This window comes from Leuresthes tenuis, unplaced genomic scaffold (genome assembly GCF_036924035.1).
Source record: "Leuresthes tenuis unplaced genomic scaffold, fLeuTen1.0.hap1 SCAF_11, whole genome shotgun sequence".
In the NCBI taxonomy this organism is placed as follows: domain Eukaryota; kingdom Metazoa; phylum Chordata; class Actinopteri; order Atheriniformes; family Atherinopsidae; genus Leuresthes; species Leuresthes tenuis.
The window spans coordinates 7529428-7537447 of record NW_027325365.1 but is presented as its reverse complement, the minus strand read 5'-3'; the positions used below and the strand labels follow the sequence as shown (position 1 = coordinate 7537447).

The 8020-nt window shown below is 39.7% G+C and overlaps 1 long non-coding RNA gene across 1 annotated transcript; it reads left to right on the top strand.

The window, feature by feature from the left end:
• Positions 1 to 6347: 6347 nt before the first annotated feature.
• On the top strand, positions 6348 to 6756 carry LOC140318481 (uncharacterized). Its single transcript, XR_011917835.1, has 3 exons — positions 6348 to 6416; positions 6500 to 6580; positions 6665 to 6756. It is a non-coding gene; the product is annotated as an uncharacterized lncRNA (long non-coding RNA).
• The last annotated feature ends 1264 nt before the right edge of the window (positions 6757 to 8020 follow it).

Here is an 8020-nt window from a genome sequence, read left to right as displayed (position 1 = left end):
CCATGAAAGTTTGACAATATAACCGTCTTCCCTCCTCGCCCTTGAACTCCGCAGTCATAGGCTCTAGCTGCAGGAGTGTTTTATCAAGCGTCTGCCTCTTCATCAGCTGTAACTACATCTTTACATCACTTTCATTCATTTTTCAACACTCAACCCATGATGTGTTGATCACTGAAGTGTTAACAAAAGATTTTTCTTACAAAAGAAGAACAAACGTATCATTAAGATCTGTCTTTTCTTTCCACTAGTCTCTGCTGCTCAGTTAGCAGTCATTATCACAAAGGCATTTTTTACATACTGAAATAATTTCTTTCTATTTTGACCGTATAATGTTCTTTATATCATTAAATTAACTTTTTTTCATCAAAAAGCTTATTATATTATAATATTATATATCACACACACAAATGAATGTAAATTCATAACATTTACATGAATTTATTTAATTTTAGCATTAAATAGTTGCTTAAAATAATAAAGTGGTGCTCAAGCATAATGTCATTACAGTGGAAATAAATTTAATTCACAGCCTAAACATGACTCTACATTATGGGATTGTGAGGCAGATATTTGTAATATCAAAGTATTGCACTGAATTCTAATTTGTTCCAAATATCTAAAGCTATGATAGTCTAATGTCGAATGTGTCCGTAGAACAGAGACGTTTTTAAGTTTGTTTTGTGGAGAAAGTAAAGTGATGATTATGTGTGACTGCAAGCAAGCAGAGTCTGATAGTCTCTGAACATTGTTATTCACACATTGTGGATGTGTTTTCAGAGATGTGTCCTTGTTTTATCCTGCTTTGTCCCCTCTATGAAAAACATTTGCAAATAGAAATAGGAGGTTTATATATGACGGTAAATAAGCATTCATAAGCATTTTATTTTTGCTTTAAGGAGGCTCAGTGAAACTTAAGCATCTTTACTGTCCTGTAAGAAATTGTTCAGTCATTGGTTTCTTTTACACCTCTAAAAAATAATTTAATCTTTGCAGGTCTGGTTAAATGAGTCCCGAAGAGAGAATCCACAAGCTGTCAACTCAAGGTAAGTAAGAGGAATAATGAAATAACACTCACATTATGTGCCTGTGAAAAATCTAATTACATGTATAAAAAAAAAATAATAATAAAAAAAACAAAAAAAAAATAAACGACCTGGTAAAAGTAATAGGACAGCATCTAAACAAAAGATGAATTGTAAAAATTTTCATATGGCATGATAGCTGAGATTAACCATCTGAAAAGAGGAATCTGAATTTATGATTTAATATGCCGGTTGTTCTTGGAGATGTAATGGACAACATATTGTTTTATTAATGACAACATAATTAAAGAGCTCAAACTGTTGATTATTTCATGTGCTCATAATTATCTAATAACCTTGGTTGGTGCTCTTGATGGCGTATTTCTAACATCACATAAATAATTGCTGCATTACTGTTAATTCTGCTTCATTTTGATTAAATGCCGTTTCCCTTACTACCATTTTCATGTCTTAAAATCTTTTAACAATTCAGGACAACAGTCCTAGCTTTCATCTTAAATCCACACATCCAGAAGGATAAAATGTTCATGGATATATTTTTTTTTTCAATTTTGTTTGACTACTATGCTTACCATTTTAACACAAAGTCACCATGACTCCCAGAAGTTAAAATCAACATCCTGAATGAATCCAAACGATGTAACATGTAAACAGAGCTTGGGTGATGCGATCTTAGCTACTTTCCTTAGTCCTGCAATGTGTCTACAAGATGGAACATCTTGTAAAATAATTTCATATGGCTACTTTCATCTGAAAAAGGGAGCTTGATTGAAATGTGCTTGAGTTTTTTTTTTTCTTTAGTTGCTCTCATGTGGTCGTTGCACTATTCTTTTGGGTCTTTGATGTTCTTGCAAAGTTGTGCCATCTCTTTTATATAAGCCTTTGAAGTGGGTCTAGTTGCAGTGCATGGTGATACACCACACTGTTTCCTTGGCAGTACTTAGTGTGGTCACAGCGAGATACTGCAGCAGTACTGCAGTTCATTTTAATATGACCAGCTTAACCATTCTATTTGATGTCTCTTTAAATTAACCTGGATACTATAGAAGTGATTGTTTGGCTTCTAACATCTGGCTAACTAGTCACAAGAATTTGACTTGATTGTTTGAAGTTGGAGCTCAAAGCAGTAGTGATTTCTGACCTTTTTGAAACAGTGTTGGCTGCTGTTATAATACACGAGCTGAAAAGTGATGTGTAGATAAAGTCAGTTCCATGACTTTTTGAACTTTGCACTTAGTACCACTAGAGAGCATCAGAGGACTTTAAAGAGAAATAAATATTTGAGTGCTTTGTATTTGACATAGCTGAGTCTGTATTCCAGCAGGGGTTTGAAACTCTTTGTATGGACATATCAAAACAAATGAAGGTTTGTGGGAGTTCATTGCAATACTAATGTGAAGGAACAATAGGCAATAACTCACAAGGGAACTTAAATAATGCATTTCACTTTAGATTATTGGTGAGGGGGAGCAGTTTACCCAAAGGGAGTCTGATGAGGACATGGAATGATGTAGCTTCGTTCAGCTACACATGTCATAAAACATTTTAAATTAAAGAATCATAATAATATGTGAAGAATCTGCTGGATACTTGAGCAGTGGTCAAAAGAAGAGCATTAAAACAACAGCATAAAACAATTTGTGGGCAAATGATTTTCTGCTCCCATTTGGTTTGAAATGCTGTTTGAAGTTTAAAATGGAAAATAGACCACTTTAAAATGAAGGGGTTGTATTCAGAATTATGCATTCCATCATCTGAACTCTTCTGTGCTTTGATGAATAACACTTTGCATGATCAGTGGGAACGTTGATCACAAACCAAATGCAATTTTGGAAAAAATCAGCATTCATCCCAACGTATACATCAAATCTTTAGTGAGTATGACCCTTGTTTAGTGGATTGTTTTTAGTCGCATGTCTACATTTCTGGTTAATTATGGGTGCCCCATGCCATAGGCAGGGCACACATATTACTATTGCTCATACTTATTATTTTTCCGCTTCCGTCACGTTTTTCGGCGCGCTACTCGTCCCACAGCGTTGGTCCGACTAAAATAAAAAATACATGGCTGCGTGCGCGCCGATGGGCAGAAGTGTGCTATTACTTTTCTCTCTCATTACTCGAAAGAAATAGCGGATAAATGGGAAAAAGCGGGCAAATTGTCAATGGGAAAATGAATGGAGAAGGCCTTAACGAGGCAGTTTTGGGCTCGAAGAGCCCAAAACTGCTTCCCCTTTGAGGCCTCTGAACTCAGCCATACAAGGTCACACACACATCATTCAAAGTTTGTGTGTGACAGGAAAGACTCAGCTTTAACTGTGGTAAAGGGCTTGTTAATAGCTTATACGGCTTTGACACAACGGCAGTTTACGTTTTAGGTGTCCAGAGGAGGTCGTCTAATGTCAGTTACACTCTAACTGTCACTCTAAAAATCTTTAAAAAACAATTTCTCGAACAAATGCCTCTCACGTCCAAAATATCTGCCTGATCTTGATAAATTATACATCAAAACGTAGGTATTTTAGTTGTCTTTCACCCAATGTGACTGTCATTGAGCTGGGCCTCACAGATTTCTCACAAATCCCCTCTGAGCGCAGAGAGGGAACATTCCATCCCATTATAAAACGGCCGAGCCCTGAAATCAGTGTGAAAAATCATTTTAAAACTGCCATAATAAAGGAGCCACGGGGGTTAGAAGAATAAAAATGACACCGCTGGCTTCCCCCGGGCCTTCTGGCGCTCACGGTGAAAGAATTATTCGGATACGACTTCTACTTTTCGAACAGCGAGCGTTTTGTTCCAGATTTCTGCCTCAATATGAAAACCCCATGATTTTAAGGGGACAAAGTGAGGTGCAGAATTCGGCAGTTGGCAGTTGGCAGGCACAGCTGTTGCCCATAGCAACTAATGCTGACCACACCCAAGAAGGCTGCCCTGTTCTATCACAGCTGATGAGGGCAGAGCCAAGATGGCGGATGAGGGCAGAGCCAAGCAGGCTGGCCTGCTGTAACAGCATTATGCCAGCCTGTTTTATCTGTGCTCCTAATACAATATAACATGACAGCCTCTGTCTGTCAGCAGGCAGCCAAAACTGTGAAAACAGCTTCATGCCAGCTGCTCACGAGACAAATGCGCGCGACAGCGCGCACTGACCCAACAGCGTCATGCTAGCCGCTCACGAGACATATGCGCGCGATAGCGCGCACTGAGCCAACAGCGTCATGCTAGCCGCTCACGAGACAAATGCGCGCGACAGCGCGCACTGACCCAACAGCGTCATGCTAGCCGCTCACGAAACAAATGCGCGCGATAGCGCGCACTGACTCATATGCTTTCCATTATGATCAACACATCTATCATAACAGCGTCATTCTAGCCCTCACGAGACAAATGCGCGCGACAGCGCGCACTGACTCATATGTTTTCCATTATGATCAACACATCAGCTGTGATAACAGGTTCGTGCCACTCACGAGACAAATGCGCGCGACAGCGCGCACGGACTCATATGTTTTCCATTATGATCAGCTATCAACAGCGTCATGCTAGCCCTCACGAAACAAATGCGCGCGATAGCGCGCACTGACTCATATGTTTTCCATTATGATCAACACATCAGCTGTGATAACAGGTTCGTGCCACTCACGAGACAAATGCGCGCGACAGCGCGCACGGACTCATATGTTTTCCATTATGATCAACACTTCAGCTGTTTTAACAGCTTCATACCAGACGCTTGACGACACACGTCAGCAATTCCACTGTTTTCATTGGTTGTTGGATCGTCACTTCGCCCCTGCTTCTTCGAATATTCTTGAGTAGTCTTTCTGTCTGGCGAGCTTTGTTCAGGTAAGATCTGTTTTTTGCTTGGTTTGGTTATATTGAACATTATCTGTCGTTGATCGTGGCGGAAATATGACCGTCCTCCAGTTAAATAAAGACGAGGTATTTGCTAATTTTCCTTCCGCCGATGTTTCGGTGTGGCTGCCTTGTTTAGCATGCTACACTATTAGCCCGCTGTCTGGCGTGGAATGCTGTGAAAGCTATGAATTTACGTTGTGGTTATATTGAACATTATCTGTCGTTGATCGTGGCGGAAATATGACCGTCTCCCAGTTAAATAAAGACGAGGTATTTGCTAATTTTCCTTCCGCCGATGTTTCGGTGTGACTGCTTTGTTTAGCATGCTACACTATTAGCCCGCTGTCTGGCGTGGAATGCTGTGAAGGCTATGAATTTACGTTGAGTGGTTATATTGAACATTATCTGTCGTTGATCGTGGCGGAAATATGACGTCTTCGAGTTAAATAAAGACAACGTATTTGCTAATTTTCCTTCCGCCGATGTTTCTGTGTGCCTGCCTTAGCTTAGCATGCTACATTGTTAGCCCGCAGCCTGAACTTGAACGCGCTCGACGGCAAAAGCTTGTTCAAATTGAACTTGTTGGAATATGAATTTAATGAGTTTATTTCAGTATAAGGCTTGTGTTGACCAGTTATATTGAACATTATCTGTCGTTGATCGTGGCGGAAATATGACGTCTTCGAGTTAAATAAAGACAACGTATTTGCTAATTTTCCTTCCGCCGATGTTTCTGTGTGCCTGCCTTAGCTTAGCATGCTACATTGTTAGCCCGCAGCCTGAACTTGAACGCGCTCGACGGCAAAAGCTATGTGCTGGTGTCGAATGAGTCAGAATGTGAATGCATTGTGATTTGAACAGAATATGGCTTGTGTTCAGTGCTCATTTAGCTTATTTATCCATTTTTATGTCTATTTATTCATCTATTTATTCGTCTATATATTCTCAAGTCATGAGCACTTTTGAATTATAATCATGGTATTTTATTTGACAGTTGGCAATTATGTTAATTATTGTACATATCTTCCAATCAGTGAAATATGAACTTTGAGGATCATGGCTTAACTAGTAGAGTGTGATTCCTCCTGATTGCTGTACCGTGCTGGCACGGTGATGCTTTGACAATTAGTTTATCATCCTTGACCATGTTTTTGTGAGAAGAGTATCATGAGTTTGTTCAGTCGGAGAGCTACACCACCAGTGATGACAAGCTCAGAGAAGGCAGACAGGACAGAGACGGAGAAGCTTCAGTCAGACAGAGAAAAAGATGAAACTGAGGTAAATGTTGGAGTCAAAGGTGCAGAGTTACACCTCACACTTCACTCTGTTTAACGTGAATCCTTAACTCATAACATCACCAGATTGTTCCATTTATTCATTAGAAGTTATCATGCTTTTGTTTTTCTTCTGTCAGAGAAACCAAACACCCCCCCCCCCCCCCCCAGAAAACACTGATGCAGCATCTTCGGTTGGAGAAGCAGGACCTCATTAGATGTAACGCTGCACTTACAGGTGAGACTTCTACATGTATGAAGACAGTTTCAGTGCTTTTCATCATGTGTGCTTGGTGCTAATTTCATGATTGTTGTCTCCAGCTTTTAAAACATGAGCAACCAGCATGAATCCAGACTACAGTCATCATGCAGATGCTGCAGAGACAGACAAAAAGGTCTAAAGTAAGTACTGACACTTCCCCTCACAGCTCACATACAGTAAGGATGTCTGTTTATGATTAATGCTGTTAATGATTGTGTGTCCAGCTTTCCATCTGAGGTCCTGCTGAACCGAACACCTGCGCTTCCACAGGAGGATTCAAACTGCATCGTGACGTGTCCAAGGAGAAGAACTATGAAAAAAGGTGAGTGTTTTTATCTTTACTCAATACATTGATTGTACTTTGGATATTTTTTGTGATGAATCAAAAACAAGAAAATTTATCTACATGAAACTCAACATTTGGTTTCCTCTCTTTTTGTCTTATGAAGCAGAGAAGGACTCCCATCAGCTGCAGTGACCCAAACAACCTTGAGCAAACACAGATGTGACAGAGGACTCCGATGAAGACTGGAGTTTCTATCACCATAGGACAGAGGTAAGATTTGAATGTTGTTGGGTTTAATGTCCTCATGTCTTCCTCTTACTGTGATGGTGAATGCTTACAGATATTTCTCTACACAGGGACCCCTATTATAGACTGTGACATGTTAAAGTTTATCAAAACTGACTGAATTATAATGAGCTGTTGTTGCTAAATAAACACATTTAAACTGTCAGTATGTCTGAACATTACTTTCTGTCCTCCTCCTCTGGGATCTCTGCTTCAACCCCCCCAAAAGGGGACTCGGTTGGCTAAAAGACCAGTAACTGAGCAGGTGATTGGCTGTTTAAACTCTCCTCCTTAATCAGGTAAACATAATGGCTGCCACCATTTAAAGTGTAAAGTGGTTCATTGTGTGATTAAGACATTAAAAACCTTGTTTAAGCCATCTATTAAGCCAGCCGTCTCTCCCTCATGCTGCCCAAAGCAGGCAGGTTTCACCACAGCAGGCCAGGATCTCAAATGTTAAACTATGTTTCAGCTTATCTCTGTACCTTAGTTTAATACTGAAATACCTAATGCTTGACTGGCAACCAGCAGGTCTCTCAGCACAGCACAGCTCTCATCTGTGTGTGTGTGTGGACGGGCAGAAGACGGGCAGCAGCTGGGCACCCATCAAAATTTCTTCAGAAATTTTCTAGTTACACTTAAAATTTCCTCGGCAACAATTCACACTTTGACTTCAAAGCGGAGCTGCATTTGTCTTCTTTGGCTTTGTAGCTCAGAGGGTGTATTTTCAATCATTAATGCAATTTGTGATGTTTATTTTTTATTCAAATACTCGTACTATTCATGTATCACTACTTAGACTTTCTTTGATGATTTCCAAATTAGCGTCTGATTAATCCCACGCTTAACGCATTTTTTCCCTTACAAAAAAAGAAAAGAAAATCTACTTGAAAATGGAAGAATTAATTTGAAACGTAAAAAAAAAAATCATTAAAGAACAATCCAATTCTTAAGAGCGAGAAAAAAAAAAGCAAAAGACCCCTAGGATACATTTATTGTGCGCATTTAA